The sequence below is a fragment of the Anastrepha ludens genome, chromosome 5, assembly GCF_028408465.1.
Source record: "Anastrepha ludens isolate Willacy chromosome 5, idAnaLude1.1, whole genome shotgun sequence".
NCBI classification, from domain to species: Eukaryota; Metazoa; Arthropoda; class Insecta; order Diptera; family Tephritidae; genus Anastrepha; species Anastrepha ludens.
Window position 1 is genome coordinate 4,081,032 of NC_071501.1, and position 21,242 is coordinate 4,102,273.

General features: G+C 35.8%; 1 protein-coding gene across 1 annotated transcript in view; it reads left to right on the plus strand.

The window, feature by feature from the left end:
* Positions 1-14,308: 14,308 nt before the first annotated feature.
* The window catches only part of LOC128862885 (cGMP-dependent protein kinase, isozyme 1), a 108,336-nt gene continuing 101,402 nt past the window's right edge, over positions 14,309-21,242 (plus strand). The window contains exon 1 of the mRNA XM_054101690.1: positions 14,309-14,785. The gene's annotated coding sequence lies outside the window, so the exon portion shown is untranslated. The remainder of the gene's footprint in view (positions 14,786-21,242) is intronic.

Consider the following 21,242-nt stretch of genomic DNA (forward strand, 5'->3'; position numbering starts at 1 on the left):
AAATATTTAGGGATGCATCTTGATCGACGCCTCACGTGGAAAAGTCACATTCAGGCTAAGCAGCAACAACCAAAAATTAAAACAACACGTATGCACTGGCTGCTTGGCCGTAACTCTCAACTTAGCCTCGAAAACAAAATACGGATCTACAAAGCTATTCTGAAACCCATTTGGACCTACGGAATACAGCTATGGGGAACTGCTAGCAACTCCAATGTGGAGATCTTGCAACGTTACCAATCGAAAACATTGCGAAGCCTTGTTAATGCCCCTTGGTTTATTACCAATGAATCTATCCATAAGGACTTAGGTATTCCTTTTGTAAAGAATGAAATTCGAAAATATAGTACTAGATATCTGAAACGATTATCTAATCACATAAATCCAGCTGCTATTTGTTTATTAGACACAACCAATGAAACTATACGGTTAAAACCCAATCATATATTAGACTTGCCATTCCTCTAGTATGAATCTACCCAACCTATAAACTTTAAGGTAAAATTAAGTAAGTTAATCTTAAGTGATAATATTAACAAACAATGAATTTAAGCAATCTTGAAGTACTAATTAATTTTAATAATTTAAGAACGAACTGTACAAGTTAACAAGCTGTTGTAATTTCTATGTAGATTTGCACAAAAGCAAAACTACCGCTGCCATTATCTTATAAGATCTAATTTGCTGAATGTCTTATAGTAGATAGATTGCAAATAAAGTAAGTTATAAAAAAAAAAACAAAAAAAAATGTGTTTGTTATAGTGCGTGGTTTGGAAAAATATCTCTTTCATTTAAAATGGTTTCAGCTGCTACAAATCTTAGGACAAAACATTAGCACAATCACTACTAATGATTCCTTTTTATTATGAGAGGTCGATTATTGAACATATTTTTCGTAACTTTATATTTTAAATTTCTTAGAGGCCTGCGGCTGCATAGAAACACTGACTTCCTATTACTCTATTTGCATTGTTCATCTAGAATTATTGAACATCGATTAATACAAAATTTTTGGCAACAGATGTAAATGCTTCTATGTTTCTTTCTCAAAATCTCGCCCCCTTTCCCCACTTCCTACTTTATTGGCAGCTTTTGTCTCTCTTCTTTGAATGATATATCAGACCTGGCCGTTATTTTTGACTCAAAGTTTTAATTCCGAGGTCACTTTGTGCCATTTGCAAATCTTGTGCTTTGCTGGCTTTCATTCGCCATTTTAGCTCTGATTCTAGTGATCCCTATAGCTTGAGGCTCCTGTATAAGTCCCTAGTTCGATCCAAACCTGAATATGTGGTTTTCAATTGGAGACCTTATTTCGCTAACCAAATTAAAGGACTTGAGCTTATCAGAAAGGTACTTGTTCGCTTTGCCCTTCGATCTCTAAACTTTGTGGACGCATTCCCATTTTAGTGCACATGTAAGCTAATGAACTTGAAATCATTAACCTGCTGGTGAAGCTGACTTTCTCTCTCATTTTTCTTTGTTATTATTAATGGAATAAGTGATTGCCCTTTCTTGAAAGAGTCCAGTTAGTCTTCATATCCCTCAACGCTGTCTTCGGAATAATGAACTCTCTTTCTTGGAAGAAGTTGGAACTAGTTATGCTATAAATGCTCCAATTTAGAGAGCTTCAAGAGAACTGCATTCCTTCACAATTTCTTTAGCCTTTGCTTTATTTTCGCCTGAGTCTAATATTTTACTATTATTAAAAATAATCAATCAGAAAGGCAAGTAAATTAATTTTACAGTAAAAAATTTTACATTTGAAAGATATTTTCTTCCAGTGGACGAAATGCCTACTTCGCAGGTGATTGAGCTAGTACGCAAGATCATAACCAAATTAACTCAAATAAGTCAAAAAGATCGTTCACAGCAAAACACACTTGCCGAACTGCCAACAGTCAAAGTAACGAAATTGCTGTGGGCCTCCCTAATGTTACAAGTGCACTTGTTTCTGCTTAACTGTGTAACCTTCATTGTATACAACAGTACCAGCGACTGCCAACAAGGGTGCCGTAAATTCAGATTAGCTACTGCTTAACACAACACATTCCGCAGACTTTTTGCTGTTCACTTTTTTAACAAATTTACAGTTGGTTTGAACTACGAGTAGAAAGTTTGTTTGGCAAATCCATCGCTTTGATAGAACTATAATATAAATATGTAAATACTCGTACATTTGTGTAGTTCTTTCCCACAGTAAGAACACATACTTCTGAACGCTTAGAGCTATTAAATACAGTAGGCTGCCGTTCGGAGATGGCTTGAAACTGTAGGCCCCTCCATTTGTGGAACAACATCAACATAGCGTGCGTCTTAATGTTGTTCCACAAATGGAGGGACCTACAGTTTTAAGCCGACTCCAAACGGCAGATATTTTTATAAGGAGCTTTTTCATGGCAGAAATACACTCGGAGGTTTTGCATTGCCTGCCGAGGGGCGACCGCTGTTAGAAAAAACTTTTTCATTTTGGTATTTCACCGAGATTCGAACTTACGTTTTCTCTGAATTTCGATCGGTAGTCACGCACCAATCCATTCGACTACGGCGGCCGCCAAGGCGTTACTCATTGAAATTATAAACTGTTCCTCACTTTAAAGCGATCTTCGCCTCTTTTCGTTTTCTCACCAATTCCTAAAAAAAGTGCGTACAGCGTAGTACACATAACAGAAGTGAAACTTTCAAGGCAGACAAAGAAAGAGGGAGAGGCCCGAGAGAATGAGAGAGAGACAGAATATATATCTAAATAAATTCACAACCTTTGCAGAGAATACAAATAGACAAAACTTACAAAAAACGGTGAAGGGTCGACCGGTGAAGCTAAACGCCGGACACAAACTGTGACAATAACGCGCACTACTTGGAGCATTTTTTTACACCCGCACAAATGCAGTGATTCCAGGACCGCAGCAACGGCCCAAATTACCGCAAGGCAATACCAATAAATCCGATGCCGGAATGGATAGCATTTTATAGTACGCACTAGGACTAGCCAGGAAACGCAGATAAGCGCCAAAAGGTAGGCACAAAAAAACACCAAAAAAAATTGGAACCAAAAGACACTACAAACAGTAGGCACCATGGAAATATAACGCCAAAAAGTAGGCACAAAAAATATATTTCCTACAAGTTTGCACTAACAAACAAGCGCCAAAAAGTAGGCAGTGTTATTTCTCGCTAGAAATTAGCAACCACAAGGAAAATTTCAGGAAAAATTGCCTAAAGAGTATCTAAGATATATACAACGTATAGCTCTCTCTCTCTCTCCTTTTCCTCTACGTTATATCTTTTCTTTCTGTCATGAAACGAAAATTCCCAAAACGTTGCATGGCCTTGAAATTTTACTCTCTATTCTCGCTCGTTCATCGACACCTAAGAAGTTTCACTTCAAAAGTTTGTCAATTACGAAGCTGCAGCCACGCAAACTTTATTTAAAAATTCCAATTTAAAACCAGCTATAAAATTTTAAAGAGAGATCTTCAATGATATAGACCCGAGGCTTTAAAAATCCCTTGGAATAAAGAAAATGTATTTGGCGGCACTTGAAAGTGGCCAAGAGGTTAGTTCAGAAAACGGCGCTGAGTGAAGTAAAATTAATCTTCTAAAGCCAGCAATCACTGCACATGGAGCCTACATTCATAAAAATTCTTTGCTAATGTGGCTCTTTAATCGAAATTGTTAGCCAAATAATAAAACTAACGTTAAGCTAAATATTTCCTTGAATATGACAAAAATTAAAATCTAAGTCCAAAATTGGAAGTTGATTTCACCAAAACAGATGTCTCTTGGTGATATTCTACCATTCTTGCTTTACTAAAAAGTAGAGGAGCGGTTTTTTACTAAAAAATGTATTTGCATGCCATAATCCACAAATGTAAATAAACTTGAAACGTACACCCAATACTTGCCGATTCATTTTTTGCAGAAGCAAGAATATGAGTATATCTTCGGACATCGAGGCGGTAATCAAATCGATGGAGGAAGTTTTAGTAAGATCAAACGTTACTCAGTAATGCGGGACAGCTCTAAAAGATATTAGCACCGTCTTCAAGGTCAGCCTTATGTGGGCTCCGAAACATAAAGATATTGAAGGAAATTGTAAGGCCGTTGAACCAGCCAGAAAAGGTACTAATCTTCCACTGTTTGAAAACAGAGGCAGTATAGGAATTCCTGAGGCAACTTGCAAATTAAGAACAAAAAATAATATTCTCCAGGTGGTTAATAGGTCATGGAGAGAAGAAAATTCCTTTGTTACAACCAGGCTAATTTGGCCGTTAATAGCAAAGGAAAGGCCATGAGAATTGGTCAATCTCTGAAGAGAGAACATTTCGAAGGTCGTGGCTTGTGTTACCGGTCGTTGGCTGTTCGGTAGGCACTCTTCTAGGCTAGGGATATTTTCTCATGAATACTGCAGAAGTTGTACAGACAAGGAATTGGAGGAAACAGTAGAATACTTTCTCTATAGTTGCCAGCCTTAGCTAGGTGTAGAGAAAGGTTGTTAGGAAAGCATTAATTTGTTAGGAAACAGCGGAAGTACCCGCTGTTGGGGCAAAACCTATCCTACGCTTCATAAGAGCGCCTAATGGTTCCAATGATGAATAAACACTGAGGTTCCCGCGTTACGCAGTGGTGTCACAACGGACGCACCAGGACTAACTGAGTTGGCTTTTCTTAACTGACTGCTACAAAAACCTAACCTAACCTAAAAGTAGGAAGTACTCTCTGTTCGTTCATAATTCTTCATTTGCCCATAGTTGTATGTCTCTAGCTGTCGTGCACATTAACACATGAAAAAGAACTGCTCAAACGAAACAATAATAAAACCCTTTCCCCTACATCTCATATCTTGTTCAATCAAACTATTATGACCCACTAAGTTGACCATTGTCTAGTAGAGGTGCCTCCGCCGCACCACACACCCACTAAGTGTGAAAGTGGCCGCGCGCAGCCTTCACTGATTACCGTGAAATATACCTTTATTTAGCGCTGAATGTTTGACCTCTAAGAACGCGCTAATGCAAACAATACTCATACAAAGAGCCACCCACCTCAACTCCATTAAAAAATACTGACTACCAACAAGCCAATTTAGCTGCTATTATTTTCGTATTGAGGCAGGTGAACGAGATGGGAAGGGGAAGATATGGACTAAGCACCGTAGGCCAATGATTTGTACGTAGCTGAGGAGTTGGAGTGAAAAGAAGCCATTCATTATTATGTCAATGTATCGTTTTGCTGTACGTATGTATGTATGTATGTATGTATGTATGTATGCATGTGTGAATGTATGTTTGTTTGTATGAACAACATTACACGTAGCAATGCAAAAGGGCATAAACACAAATATTCTCACATACCAATGTGGTGGTGGCAATGGTTGGTATTTCTGATGTTATTTTTATACGATGACAATGAACAATAAAGCACACACACACATACACACATGCAACATAAACTAAACCGAAAAAGGGCAAAAAACAGCGGAAAATGTGAAAACAGCTGTTCGGCAGGAGGTTATCAAACTACATGAAAACAATCACACATACACATCTACGTACCCATTAACCCACTCAACCCCTTTTTGGTGGAAACAATTTAGAATTCCACAGCAAACGGAAAACTCTATGCGACGGACGACCTGACAAACGTGAAACGATTGGTAATGGCTGCCTCTGCTATTGGTTTTCCCTGTGACAGTTGAGTGTTTTGCTTTCATTCCTCTTCTTGTTATTGGTTTGATTTTTATTGTTGTTAGGTGTTTAGTAGCCGCAGGCTCTGGAAGGTTTAATTTCACTGCGCTGGTTTAGTACGAAATTTGGCGGTTGATTAGAAGGGCCGTTTGGTTAAACTTAGTGAATTAACGCCATATGACTTGCAATATGAAAATGTGTACGTGATTGTGTGTGCGTGAGTGCACGGGTATTTGTAGTTGTACTATTAACAGTGATTGACAATAAATAAGTGGATAATAAAAACGCGCCTCAAATTAATATAGCGTTGATGTTGTACGTTTTTGGTTTGGGAAGAGACTCGATTATGCAAATAAAAAGCAAAAAAAACACAATACTGTGGATGGAAAACTTTAGAAATGTAGTACAAATACACACACAAGTTAGCAATTATTAGGAAATTAAAAGATCGACGAAATTAATCGAAGGATTGTACATGACGGCTAAGCTGGAAAAAATTACAAAGGTAAGTAGTACAAGGAAATAAGCTGGAAGCATTTCGTGGAATCTGATTTGTTACTCTACTTCTCAACTTGTAACTAAGTGGACATAAATATTTTTCAAATAACTGACAACAAATAAATGATTGGCACTTACACCTTTTTGGGTGTTTGCGGAGCTCCTCCTCCTATTTATGGCGATCGTCTTGATGTTGTTCCACAGGGGCTTACAATTTTATGTCCCCTCCAAATGGCCAATATTTTTTAAAATTAATTCGGAGGTTTGCCATTGCCTGCCTAGGGGTGAACGCTATTAGAAACAATATTTTCTATAATTTTGTTTCGTGCCCGAGGTTGCGAAGCCGGCATTTCCACGCTCTGCTATAGGCAATGCATTTGATGACATTGGAATTTTATCAGACAGTCAGGCAGCTTTATAACATCCATAATATATGTGCAAGCTCGCTGAGGAAGATCACCGTTATTATAAGACAGGGTACCAAGCCACGAAAGTTATAATCGCAACAAACAGGCGGACTGCTTAGCGAAATTAAGCACTATTTCAAAATTTCATGGCTCATCAAAGCCCACAGAGAGAAATTTATTAAAGGCTGGAAGGACAGGGAATTCGCTCCACACTGGATGGAGATTCCAAGGCAGAGAAAGGCTAACGTTTATGTGTCTCTCCAGAAGAGCATCCAAAACGCAACAGGCTCCTTAACCTTGATATAGAGGGTTTATGAACTTTTACTTACTAGAATTAGAAGGAACGGACATCTGCCATCTTTGCGAACTGGATGTTGAATCCCCAAAACATATTTTCTGTGAATATGCAGCTCCTGCAAGGCGAGGGGTCTCACACCCAGGTGGTGCGACTATAAAACCAATGGTAATATGGAACGAAAGGGCTAAGGAGATCCTCAAATTCATTAGAACCTTACAATTTTAGGCTTGCACTCAAGCAGAATAGACCACATCAGAGATCGACCGGAGAGAGAGAGAACCACATGCACCATGGCCCAATAGTGGTAATCACTGCAATTCGATCTTCATATTCAGAATTAACATCGACTTAATATACCGTCCAGACGTAACACAAAACTCAATAGTCCGGGAGCCAGGGGTTATTTTGACCTCATCATTTCATGCCGACTGATTTTAATCCATCCAATCCAAAGCCATCCAATGGATGACGAAACCAACCGTCAGCTGGTCCAGTAGCGGTGGGTACGTGCGTGGGATGCTGCAAAGCGTGTTGAAAAAAACATTTTAGCAACTTATTTAAAACCGGCTGGAATTTTTTTGTGTATTGTTGACATTTAGAAGAATAAAAAAAAATAGTCAGCCGCGCCGTAGAAGGGGAAAAATACATCAGCTGAACAGGCGAACTTGTAAAATAAATTAACTAAGTAAAACTACATTATGCCGATTGAAATTTTTTTACATAATTTTGGACACATATGAAAATATAATAATGATGGTCAGCTGCGTTTATAGCGGGGGAAAGACCGTATTTTTCCCCCTCTACGGCGCAGCTGACTATTTTTTTTTTATTCTTCTAAATGTCAACAATACACAAAACAAAATTCAGCCGGTATTAAATGAGTTGGCAGAAATTTTTTTTCGACACGTTTCGTCCCCTCCCACAATCACACCCACCGCGGGTGCGCCAGCTGATGTTCACTTTCGTTATTCATGAACGCCAAATCATAAGCATAGTCAAGGGTTTAACGGTATAAAAACGCTGTCGAAAATCGACCCCTGGCACCCGGACTACAATTGATTACAAGGAAATACTCTCCAGTATCCTATCGTCATCATCATTGGTGAGCTTTAGCTTCGTTTCCATGCATCCCGATCCTCGATAACCGTTCTCCAGTTTCCAACACCCTGTGTCCTCAGGTCCATTAGAACTTTTGCAAACCATGTTAGTCTTGGACGTCCTCGCCATTAAGCCTATTGTGATACAATTATTGATACGTATTTTATTTCTTACATTCCTTTTAAAAATAAAACCAGTATGGATGTTCGCTGTCCAAAGGTCCGCCGTAAATAAAAATAAAGCCGTGGTCCGGATCCCGAAAACTAAGATTAAGTGAGAGCTTTTAGGTTAGCATATATTTAAGGTTAAGACTAGGTCATAATTGCTGGATAAGGTTTTAGTGGGGAAGCCGATTTCAAATATGAAAAACTGCGTAACTTTAATTGGTACCTAAAATTTGCTTATTTTTAGATAAACTTGTTTCAGTTGAGCAATGCACTATTGGGTTTGTCATTGTTTACTCATACCACTACATTCCTACATATATCTATTGTTGCACAACATCAAGACGCACACCACAAATAGGAGGGGGAACTCGGTCAAATACGCATAACGGACGTAAGTGCCAATTATATATAAATGTAAAAAATAATAAATTCCTATATTTTTTTAATTATATACCCCATAGGTGAAATTCACACGCACACTTCGGATTAGTAGAAGATATATGTATGTACAGTGGTGAGCACAACAAAGTGCATGGTGTTTTTTTATTTATACTTATATGTTTATCGAGCTAAAATTTTCTTGTTATACGCTTTTTTAATTTTATTTATTATTCTTTAATCCAAATCTTATAAATCAAGCTTTCAGGCTGTATACAAGAATTAGAAAAATTATGAGAATCTTAATCTGAATTCACATGGCTGAAAATAACAAGGCTCATGAATTTTTAGTAAAACAATGTGCAAGTTTTAATCGTCTAAAAAATCGCTTGGATTTTTAGTAATTTTTTCACTGACAATTTTCTGTTCCTTAGGTTAAGTTAGGTTAGCCTGGTTGGCAATTAACCACGCATATACCTTTTGGTCCCTAGCGATACCAGATGGAGACCGATATCTATGAATACTGAAAATAGACATCATGTGGGATGTCAGCGCTTTTGGCGAATCTAAGCAGAGCTGGGAGATCCGCTTTCTGTACCTTAAAAAACAGAAACATTATTGGCGCATGCACTTCGGTTATGTGTTTGGTAGAGTCTCTCTTCTTATTTGTGGTGTGCGTCCTGATGTTGCTCCTCAAATGGAGAAACCTACAGTTTTAGGCCGACTCCGAACGGCAAGAAGAAAGATGCAACGAAAACAAGCTTTTATAAATTGCACCACTTATATGAGAAATATCACAAAACCCGTCACCAAAAAAAGAGTCTCTAAAAATCAACGTAATTCTTTCGCCGATTTAAACTTGCATTGTATTCTACAAAAATTTAATGGGCTATATAATTCCATAATTGAAATAGAACTAAAAACATTCAAAATTAAAAAGTTAAAAATTTGGATCAAAATTTGTTGAATTTTTCTAAATTTTTTATAAAAATTTGAAATTTTAATTTTAAAGTTAGTTAGAGAAGAAACATTTCGAAAAAAGCAACAAAATTTTTAGCTCGCAAAACATCATAATTATTAAAAAAGAAATCATCATTCACTCAGTTTTGCTCGCTACTGTATACTTGGATAATGACCACACACGTCTACTGGCTTTTGTGAATAACTGTCTTCATACCGTCCAAGGTTTGACATTTGAACTGTTCAAACTGAACGGCCTTCAACACCAAATTAGAGAAATTTATGAGTTCGAAAATAGCGCAATGGCGTAAGTCAGTCGTCGAATTCAATTTGATACAAAGCAGCTAATTCCACCAAACGTAGTCTTTGTTTTTCCCTTTTATTGATTATTTTATGTTATTGTCACGATATGTACATATGTGTGTACGTGCGTGAAGTGAATGGGTGGAATAAAAGCCACAACGGCGTGCTATCTAAAATATGGTATTGCGGATTAGAAGCTCCAGAGTTGAAAATCAGATACCTATTTTAAGAGGCTTGCAGTAACTACTTTATTTTCCATATACTTTAAAGTACGCAGGAAAGTCAGCTGCTAAGAGTTGGATCTTGAATTTTGCTATCTCGCTATTTTAATATCTCGACTTTTACTTGGAAAATAATGAACAGTGTTGTGATAATATAAAGTTCTATGAAAGGGCCATTTGTGAAACAACATCAAGGCGTACGCCACAAATAGGAGGAGGATCTCGGTTAAACACCCAAAAATGGTGTACGCGCCAATTATATATATATATATATATATATATATATTAGGGCGGGTCGATTTAAAAATCGCTGATTGCTCAGTGAAAATTGTATTCTAGGGATCAAAATAAGAAACTTTGCCGAAGGAACCATACCTCTAAAACGAATTCTGATGTCCCCAAATTTGGGTCGAACGAAAAATCCCACTTTGACCCATTTAGAATGCTCCAATCCAGTCTAAATGTATGACCGACCCCCACTAACTTTGGACGGTCGAACCCCCCATGCCAGTGGCACACCCCCTAGAACTCCCCTGGGGGGTTCCCCATACAATCATTTCAAAATATCACCATTTTTGGCCTTTACATGAGAAAAGAAACTAAAAAGTTCGACCCAAATTGGGGGACATCAGAATTCGTTTTAGAGGTATGGTTCCTTCGGCAAAGTTTCTTATTTTGATCCCTAGAATATGATTTTCACAGAGCAATGGGCGATTTTTTAGCCTCCCCACAAATCGACCCGGCCTAATATTATATATATATATATAAAAGAGCACATTAATGTGGGCTTAGGAAAAGTACACGTGACAACGCGAATGGAGGTAAAATTTTCAATGGGTCGTAATTTGTAAAACAAAAATAACAACACATTAGAATTTGGTATGAAGACTCAACCTAAGCAGGACATGAGTAATGACTATTGGCAAAGTGTGGTGGCACCACCGTTATGCAGTTCTTTGTAATAAGTTATAACATTTAATATATAATATCTGATTACCCTATTTGTCTGATTTTTTTGTAAAAACAAATTAGGTTGAGCAAAGAAACTCCTTAGACGTCGCTCCTATTGTCAATTCTGGTCTCTTGTATTTCTGCTAGCCAGTACAATTCGCTTAAAAGCCCGTCAATGCTATGCAAGACATTTTTTCTTTACCTGGTTACCTTAATTAGTATACATTTGTATGTAAATAAAAATAGCCCTTTGATCAGTGTTGAAATGCAGCGCTAAGACTTTAATTGATTTTTTTTTTTATTATTTACTTTTTTTTATTTTGTATAGATTTTCGTTTGCCATTGTCCAGTGCTATCAATCCGCATTAGATGTTTCAATGTATTGACATTTGTGATTTTTTCCGAAAAACATTCAAATCGCATACATATGCACGCACATTAGGGCAGATCAACTAGTTTTTGAAAAAAAACGGTAATTTTGGCAACTGAAGTATGCTACTGACAATTGCGAAAAAAAGTCAAGGGAAACGAAGCTGAAGAGTGGATTTTGAGCTTCCTTCTTTCTAATTTTAGTTATTAGTCTCAGATAAATTTTAAAGTTGTTTTTTTGGAAGAAAATATTTGTACTTCGTTTATGTGTAAGAGAAATGCATTTGTGAGATTTGTTTAGTAAAACCCTACGCTCTTGAGCGGAAGGTTAATTCAGAGTATGCAGTATTTTCTGGGTATCTAAGCCTGAGAAAAAGTATATTTAAAAAAATTTTGTTTGCCGCGTTGTATAATATTAGAGTGAATAAAATTATTTCTGAAATTTTATAATACTTCAATTTTTTTATTATCAATTAGTTTTGAGATTTTCTTTGTATGTAATTATTTAATAGTTTTAAAAAAATTAATGGTAACAAATATTTTTATATTTAAATTATCGGAAATAGTCGAAAGCAGAGAGCTTTGAGCAGCAAAGCAAAGATCACAAATTAATTTCATGTGTACATTCATTTTCATCAAAAAAAACAAAAAAAGTTAAAAGTTATTGGTGATTAATAAGGAAAATTAAAAACATAGAGGGCTGAAATACATTTTTGAGCTATGCTTCCTGTGACCAGTTTGGTTAGAATTACCAGTAGAATACTTCAGTCGGCTCTATTTTTTAAGAACTAGTTGATCTACCCTAATGTACGTACATATGTATACGATTTGTGTGTTTTTCAAAAGAAAAAAATAAATAATAAAAAAATAAAATTCCTAGCGCTGTATTTCGACACTGAACAAAAAACTATTTTTATCAGTCACCGAAACAAAGTAGATAAAATACATAACCCACCCTAATGTGCAAACAAGCAACATATGTATTCTTTGCCGCTTTGCATGCCAAGCAGATGTTTATATTAAAAATTTGTGCTATTCCGCACGGGTGTTTGACGCAAGAAGCTCGCCTGGTATTTCTTTTGGAATTAGCACCTTTTCAGCTGACTTTTGGAGCGGTTTAGCATTATGAATTGAATTTAGCTTTTTATTATTTCATTATAACGTAAACTGCTAATAAATGGAATGCTGAAGACGAAGCTGATCGTTTAATTTGAGGTATGTGTCTTCGCGTTAAGTTAAGGTACGCAGAATTATACGCTGGCTGCAAACGACAGATGTTGACGTATATTTTCACTTTTGTGCATTTACAAATTGCTCTAGAATATACATACACACATACAATGAGCTTTTTCAGAATATAAATGGGTATGTCAGAGATCCAATAATGATTCTCGAGCCCAACAGAAAAACCGGACATACCAATAATAAAGCTATGCCACTTTTGAGCTCACGTATTACAAAAATATAAAATTTAAATATAAAAAATAAAAAGGTGCAACACTTCCAACAAAAGTTAAGCCACTCTAGTGATCCTCCTAGTGTGATCCGCAAATAATCTTAGTTAGGCCTACTACTCGGATGCATTCATCCACAAGTATCAAAGATTTTCATTATACTTGGAAAGGCCGTTAATTAGGAAAAGTGCAAGATTTGTAACTCTATAACAAAAGGGTTCTGCATCGGCAAGAAGTTGAAAATCAAAATCTTCCTCTGAAGAACTTTTCCAAATCATGCACAGGTGAGAAACAAAGAGATAGGTGAAGGAAAAGTGGATATGGACCTGGCACCATACCATCCATTGTGTGGTCTACCGACTTGCAGGCTAAGATGCTACATAACACTCTGGATATGTCTGCGTCTTTTGCGAATCTAAGTAAACTTTGGAGCTCTATCTCCGAGAGGAATTCTAACTTGGATACTCGCCAGCGATACTCGCCATCGCCAATATGAAAAGCGCCAAAAATCTTCTGCAGAATCTTTCTCTTAAACACTCCAGAGGACCGCCTCATCGTCCAAGCTTATATGACATTCGATAGCACGGGCTTAATGAGAGCCTTATCAAGTGTTAGTTTTGTTCGTCGAGAGAGTCCTCTCTGCTCAATTGGCTACTTAGTCTAAACTAGCACTTGTTGGCAAGAGAGGTTCTCCGTTGGATTTGAAGGCTGACATTTTTAGCGGTGTTAATGCTGGTTGCTAGATAAACGGAGTTTCTTACAACTTCAAAATTACGATACGCGAGTTTGTTTGCTGACAGTAGGTACTTCGCCTTGTCCTCGTTCACCGCCAGACCCATTCGCGTTACTTTTTCATCCAGCTTAGAAAACACAGAATTAACAGAATTATTCCAAGAAAAAGTGTTTTTTTTTCAAAAATATTTTCAATGAAAATTGTGTACTATATAATCAATGTCGGCAAAAGCAAGAATGACCCCAAATGTTCGTAGAATTTCGCATATTGAATGTGAAGACTGCTGGCGACTTGTAAACAAGACGAATAACTCAAAAATTCCAGCGAACTCAAGCTACTGCTAAAGTAAATACAGCAACAAGAAATTAACAAGAAATCCGTGGTCAAACTAAATCTAAGTAGCCACAAAATTTGCAAATGTCACCAGTTTAGAAATATAAAATTCTTCAGAAGCACTCAGTCTGAATTATCTACGCGAAAGCACGAAATAAACATTTAAAACAACCCGGCGCCAGTGCTGCCAAATATCTTCACTCAAAAGTCTCCAACTTGCACATACATACAAATTTCAGAAAGCTTTTGCTCGCCCAGCGTCAAGCTGAGAAAGCTCAACAGCGGGCTTTTGCTTCCCCACCTGTCGCACAGGCCGGCACACGAAAGAATTGGGTGGCCGCAGCAGCCGATAGGCGTGCGCCAAACATAAACCCACACCGCCGACCGGGTACCCATACACACTTGTCACCAGCCAGCCACTGAAACATTCATACGGCTATCAATTCAGTTGCGGTTGAGGTGTCGTACGTGTTGGGTGCACTCAAAAATATTGCGCTGCAGTAAGCTTTGTGAAAATTTTCAACTTGTTTGTGTTTGTTTTGAAATGCGCTTGCAGGCGGAACAATCAAAAAGCTAACGGATTTTTATCACAGCGTGCGCGTGCAAAACCAACTCTTCCGCTATTTTCTACGCCGTGCTAAAGCCAACTGGAGAAAAACTACCTAGAAAGTAAAATCAATGTTGGCAACGCGAATGTAAATATTTGAAAACTTGCGCATGTGTCTGTTTGCATTGAAAGTGAGTGCAGCTCCTGTCAAAGGAGATTCGCACAAGCAGTGCTATGAAGAAAGTAAACAGCGATAGAAAGTGAAATGTTTTGAAATTTGAATTTGAACTACTCAAGGATACGCGGCCAGCGCAGCAGGACTAGCGCGCGCGGTAGTCAAGCGGATGGTGTTCCACTTTTCCCTGTCAGCAGGGCAGAGAAGTAAGCAAACCAATGTGAAGCAGAGAAGAAAATTTAGTGCTATGAAATGTGCCGATAAAAGTAGCAACGCTAGCCAATATTTGCATATTCAAGTGTTTACTGTGTTTTTATGTTGATTTTATTGTTGTGTTTAGTTTTTACGGTCTCTAATGGTTTTTGTTGCGCTTTTTTGTACCGATGCAACCGGTAGAATGCAATAACTCCGTGTTGGTATTTCAATTAATGCATTTTCAGTTCTCTACGGACATTTGAGGACGCAGCGTGAATTTTTAAGCAGCGCGAAGAAAGCGCGATCTGGCAGCGAGAGCGAGTGTCTTGTGAAATTTAATGTGTTTATATTTATAATAAATTAACATCGGAAATATATTCTAAGTGCAAGTGAATGTAATTGAACTACATAGAAAAATAAAAACAACCGGATTTGGTAAATAAAGTAACAAAAATATAAAAAAATAATAAACACAAAACAAAAAAAATTTTTAAAAATTAAAAATATAAATATTTTGATAGCCCATATTTTTAATATATATAAAGGTTCTAACTCATATTATGAAAAAATCGAATGTTTAATACTTCGAATACAGCACCACTAAAAAATTATGGCATTATTATGAAAATTAGAAAAAACAAAACACAACTTGTTCCGGTTTAATGTGTATTCAGTTTTTCCCTTTTTCTTTAAAGTCACAAAAATACAGTAAGAGTTAAAGGCTTTATATGTGAATTAAGGATATATTAGTTTGGGGAAAAAGAAGTCCATTATTTTCTCGGTAGATGGCTGTAGTGATCGATAAATGATGATAAAATCACAGAAATAATCGAAATTGACCGGAATGTAGTAGTAGCCTTAGCATCGCTCAGGAGCTAAAGATCGACCACAAAACAGTTTTAAGCCATTTGCGAAAAAATTGCACGCAAAAATAGTGGTTATCAACTAATAATAGAGGAGAGAACACCTGACAAAAAATTAGTTAATTTATACTTATATTAAACAAATTAATAATACCCTCAAAAGACTTAGAAAGTTAAAAAAAAAAAAATTCCAAATATTTTCTTAAGCATTTGTGTACATATGAACATGAACATTTACAACGTAGAAACGCTGAATTATGTGGTGATATACAAAAAAAAAAACAAAAACACTTTATTTTTAAATCGCAGTCCGTTGCTTACCTTCAGAAAGGCTACAAAGTGGTTTTGAAAGCACACATTTTTTGAATAATGTAAACTCAAATATATATTTAAATAATAGAAAAATCGACAAAAAGCTGTACTATTTGTCAAAATAGTAATTTTTAACAAAAAACGAACTATTAAAATTTCCTGCACAAAAACAATGAAAACTATTTATTAACTGTTTTTTTTTTTCACAATTTATGGTTTTTTCACGTGCGCTTCTCTTTTTTAGCAGTATTTTGATTTGACAGCTGTCACAGTTCGATGGCGTCTCATTTAACAGCTTGTGAGTAGAAAATCTACAATTTACTACAATAAGAAATCTTATTTCGCTCGAGAGTCATGCAAAAATAAAACAATTGAAAAAAACTATGAAAATTTTCTGAAATTGTGGATATTTTGGGTTGTTACAAAAGTTCAAAAGAGCCTGCGTTGAAAACAAAATTGTTTGACATTTTTCTCGTCTTGGTCTATTTTGGTAGAAGGCAGGTCTGCCCTGGCCTTGATATTGAAAATATCGCTGTTGTAAGTGAAGGCATGAAAGTAATTCTTGCAAAATTCGTCAATTGAGCGCCATTCATAGCATACCGAAATATTTTAAGAACATTCTTTTTTTGGCATATCATTTATAGTACGGGTGGTTTTATCAAGAGAGTGCGAAATGCCACTGCAGCCGACGAAGTAACCAATTTATTGCAGAAGAAATTTAACGATATTCTGTAGCGATTTAGCAGTTTGACTTCTAAGACCGTCCGACTGTTAAAATAAATTGTAATTAAATAAAACAGAAACGAAAGTTTCATCATTTAGTCAAAATGTATGGTTCAATTATTAAAGGTTAACTCACTAGTGGCATTCGAATTTTAACACTCCCTTACAAAAGGTTAAATACAAAGTGCATAAAGTGGAAAAAATGAAATCCGTTTTGGTAAAAATGGTAGCAAAAAAGTATTTTGTTACACAAATGGAAACAAACGGCGAACGGTTAAAAAATAAATTTTAATAAATATTTGAATGTAAATAATGGCATAGATAGATGTTATTAGCGGAAATTGCCAAGTCTAATATTAAAACAAGAAATTATTTCATACAATCCAAGATTTTAATATATTAAAAAAATAAATTTAAAACGGATCGCGCAGTTTCACCAATATGAAACTATTTGTTAAAAATAATTAAATAATTGGCACGTACAATTCTGCTAGGTGTTTCGCCGAGATCCTCTTCCTATTTGTAGCGCGCGTTCCGCAATTGAAAGGACCTACAGTTTTAAGCCTGTTCCGGTAGATGGTTTTTATGAGAAGCTTTTTCATGCTGGTACTGTGCTTTGCTAAGCCTCCTCTGGACACTTCACCCATCCATGAGAAGGTGGGCTCATTGGAAACATGATCTGTCAATCCCAACTTTTTTATAATGAGGTCTGCAATGTTATCGATTGCGTCGGCACTATACTATTATTCTTCCTAGCGTTTGCTAAAGAGTGAAAACCCTAGCTCTTTGCAAAACATGAATTCCGTCTAAATCATCACAGAAATAAAGATTTGTAAATTCTCCACTCATCGATCTCGGATTGCCTCAATTACTCTATCATGTCCTAAATTAAGCGGTATGTAATATATTTCATGTCATACTACCATAGTCCTGAACATACCGATGAAAACTCTTTAGCGAGTTGTTGCTCGTAAGCAGACCATTTTGAAAATGAAATGTTTTTCTACAAATTTTACTTTTCCTCCACTTTTACTCAAAATTCCTAGAGCTAGCAACCAGGTGTCTTGCTAAGGGAGCCGATTTGTCAAGAGAGAACGAGAAAGCTGCTTGCTGAGCAAACCTTTATCATTAAATTATGCTTAAATGGAAAGAAATTCCAACTTCAAAGACTCCGAATAACAAAAACTTTGTATTATAAATTTTGTCAGTCATGCCTACAAAATTACCCAAAACTCATCATCTAATTTTGTTTTTGTGTAACTTTTTTACTAAATAAAAAAATGATTTTGAGTAATGGAGATTTTTATTTTGACCTTTACGCGCTCCCTCGCTTGTCTATTTGTGTACTGCAGCTGTCTAGTTCACAAGCGTCAAATATGATTCACGAAAGGTGCCATTTGCAAAAATTATAAATCTTCCGTTAGGGAGATCCCCCTTGTATTAGGGATGTATTTTGCCAACCACACGAAATGTGAATAGTGAATTTTAATAACCCCATCCTTTATTTAAATAGAATTATTTGCTATGAATACTTTGCAAAAACTTAGGCTGATATTTTTAATCATAAATATTCGCAAGTATAAAAAAACACCAACCAAAACCTCCAAGATCATCTGACTCCTTAAGCTAACTAATCAATTAAATACATAATTTTAAACTAGCTGCATTAAGTGGAATTCACATTGTGCATATGCCACTCCTGTGGGTCCCCATTTGCTAAACTTGCTTATTTTTGACGGAACCCATAACTGCATATTTAGAAATATCATACAGGTATCTTCTTAGACCAGCTCATAAGCTCAAAAAACACCAGCTCAACTTACGTATACTTCTCTATTTTTTTATTGGAATCAGCTCAATTTACTTTATTAAAAACACTCACTTTTCGGTCCAATCATTTTGCATGGATTCAAAAAATATTACCAAATGCGTTAGAACATGAGCCGGGACTCTTCCCGGATGACCACCAAATATATTTCTTTCAACAGTGAGTATTTTTTCCGAAGAGATAGAAGTCATACGAAAAAACTTCTCATAATAAAACATCTGCCATTCGGAATAGGTTTCTCCATTTATAAAATATCATCTAATCACGCACCATAAATTAAAGAAGCTTTAAATATATATTTGGAATATAGTCAAATCGAGCCACAAATAGCTTTTTTAGAAATATTTTGAATACAGCACTACCCGGAGAATAATAATTTTAGCATAAAAAGCAACCCATTTTGACCTTTTCCGAAAGTCCCTTCACTTTTCAGTGGAAATTTCCCCAAATTCTGTTCATAAAATCCGGAGATTGAAGCATTTAAGCTGAAAAGTAGGCAGATAAATTTTTTTTAAATTGTTTCCCTATGTTCTGTTGATAACATTACTTTTTTGATAATATTTTAACCCTTTGCAGTCATACGACTATTCTCAGCCACCACAGCAAGGAACTATTACTAATTTTATTCCGTATTTATTTATAGAATAAATAAATCTTGATACATCTTGATAATCTTACTTTTTTATGTATCACTGCTGTTGCAAAACTAACTCCAACATGTACGACACCCATGTCCGTATTTAATTCGACCGCAAAAGGTTGAATGCACAAACATGACGGACGGACATTTCTAGTACCGTAAAAAATAATATCTTTTACATTTCATGTGGGCAATAGTTACCTCGTGCTTTTTAATTTATTTCCATAAAAATATGCACGCCACCAATAACAATTGCTGCAAATATTGAAACTTGTTTTTCTGTAAATTATTTATGCTTTGCCAAACAATGGAACTTTATGAAGTCATTTCAATGACCCTCGTTGTCTCATCTACTCATGTCATTATTGCCTCACTAGCGGTCTTAAAGTTTTAATGCAGAAAATGATTTGTAAATTTATTGAAAATAAATTTGGGAAAACAAAAGAAAAGACTTTAATGGCAAACCTTTTAATAGTTTCTTATAAAAAATCAGAGAGACGTCCTTATAAAAGTAATAGTCGGCGCGCGCACATATTAAATGAGCAGCTCAATGATAAAGTTGCCACATATTGATAAGTTTTGACTATACTTCTTTTTTTTCAAATTAATTTTAACTAATTTTTAATACAAAGTAGATATTTCATTCAATAACAATATATAGTAACAACCAATTTTAATTAAAATAAGACTGATTTTCATAAATCTTGCACTAAGTTTGAAACCTAGGCGTTTGTAGTTTTCGTGGAATAAAAAAACATTATATATTATAAATAAATAAATAGTCCAATCTTTTCAATATTTGGAGCTTGTATAATTATGTCTTTATATTTATGAATAGGTTTGACAGCTAGACGATTAAGGGCAGTCGCTAACCTAACTCCCATCAATCTTCTGCGTTACATCAGCAGCTATGGCTGGCTGTAGTCATCTGCCTGTTGGAGGTCTCAAATGGTATCAAAACGGCGCTTTAGTGGTAGTGGGAGTACCAGAGTGGCACTTCAACCAATTCACCTACCTACCTACTTACCTGGACATACATTTATTTAATCTGTCTAAAATAAGTAGCAAGCTCTGTTTCTCATTTTTTTATTTTTTTTATTTGGAATTTGGAATTTTTGTAATCAGTAGAACCACCCAAGTTTTACGATTGTTGCGACAAAGATTTATTTTTGTGCTATATATATCTGAAAATCGTACACTGTGCGTCATTCCTTCACAACAGCCTCTCAGTTTTCCTGCCGTAGCTGATTAAAGTGATGGTAATGAAGTGAGTGATTCATATTTTGAGCTATCAATTGCTAAGGCAGCCAAGCAGTTGAAGAGATAATTCCGAAATTAAAACTACCAATTAATTAGTTTTGCATATAAAATACTAAAACTCCCAGTTGTTGGGGTTTAGAAGCAATTTTATCAGCCAATAAAACTCATTAGTTATTGGAAATGCTAACAACAATAAAATAAAAATGATTTCCATATAAGGGAATATCGCTTAAATCTTGAAATATGAAATCTAATTATCAATTGGTACTTAGTGGAAAAAGTCACAATATACGCGAGTGACTAGAAAGGGACCAGTTAAAGATGTACCTAGGTAAAACAAAAATTATATTTTACTCTATTAAAAATTCTACTTTATTCTGCGCTATTATCACAAAAAAGAATGATTCAAAGATTAAGGCTGTGCGAATTAGAGATAAGAAGAATATAAATGTTGACAGAGCCAATCATCTGCTTTTTTGGAAATTGTAAACACCGATATATAGGTTTACTACTTCAATAACTGGTGTGATAGTAATGCCTAAGCTGATATTTCATTAGCCATTTCATTTCATAAGCTGACAGTTTACATTTCATATAATAAACGTACCAATTGGTTGAAAAAAGATAGCAAACGCACCACTTGAGCTGCGACCAAAACTGGTAGTGAGGTAGCTCGGACCTAGTAGATTTAACTCTAGGTACTCCACACATCAGACAAATATTGATAAGGTATAAAAATATTATCAAAAAATAAGTAATTAATCTCTCACAAAGTATTTATGTCTTTTATAGAAACAAAAAAGGTGCAATGCACCAGACAGTGGATTTAGATAATAAACAAA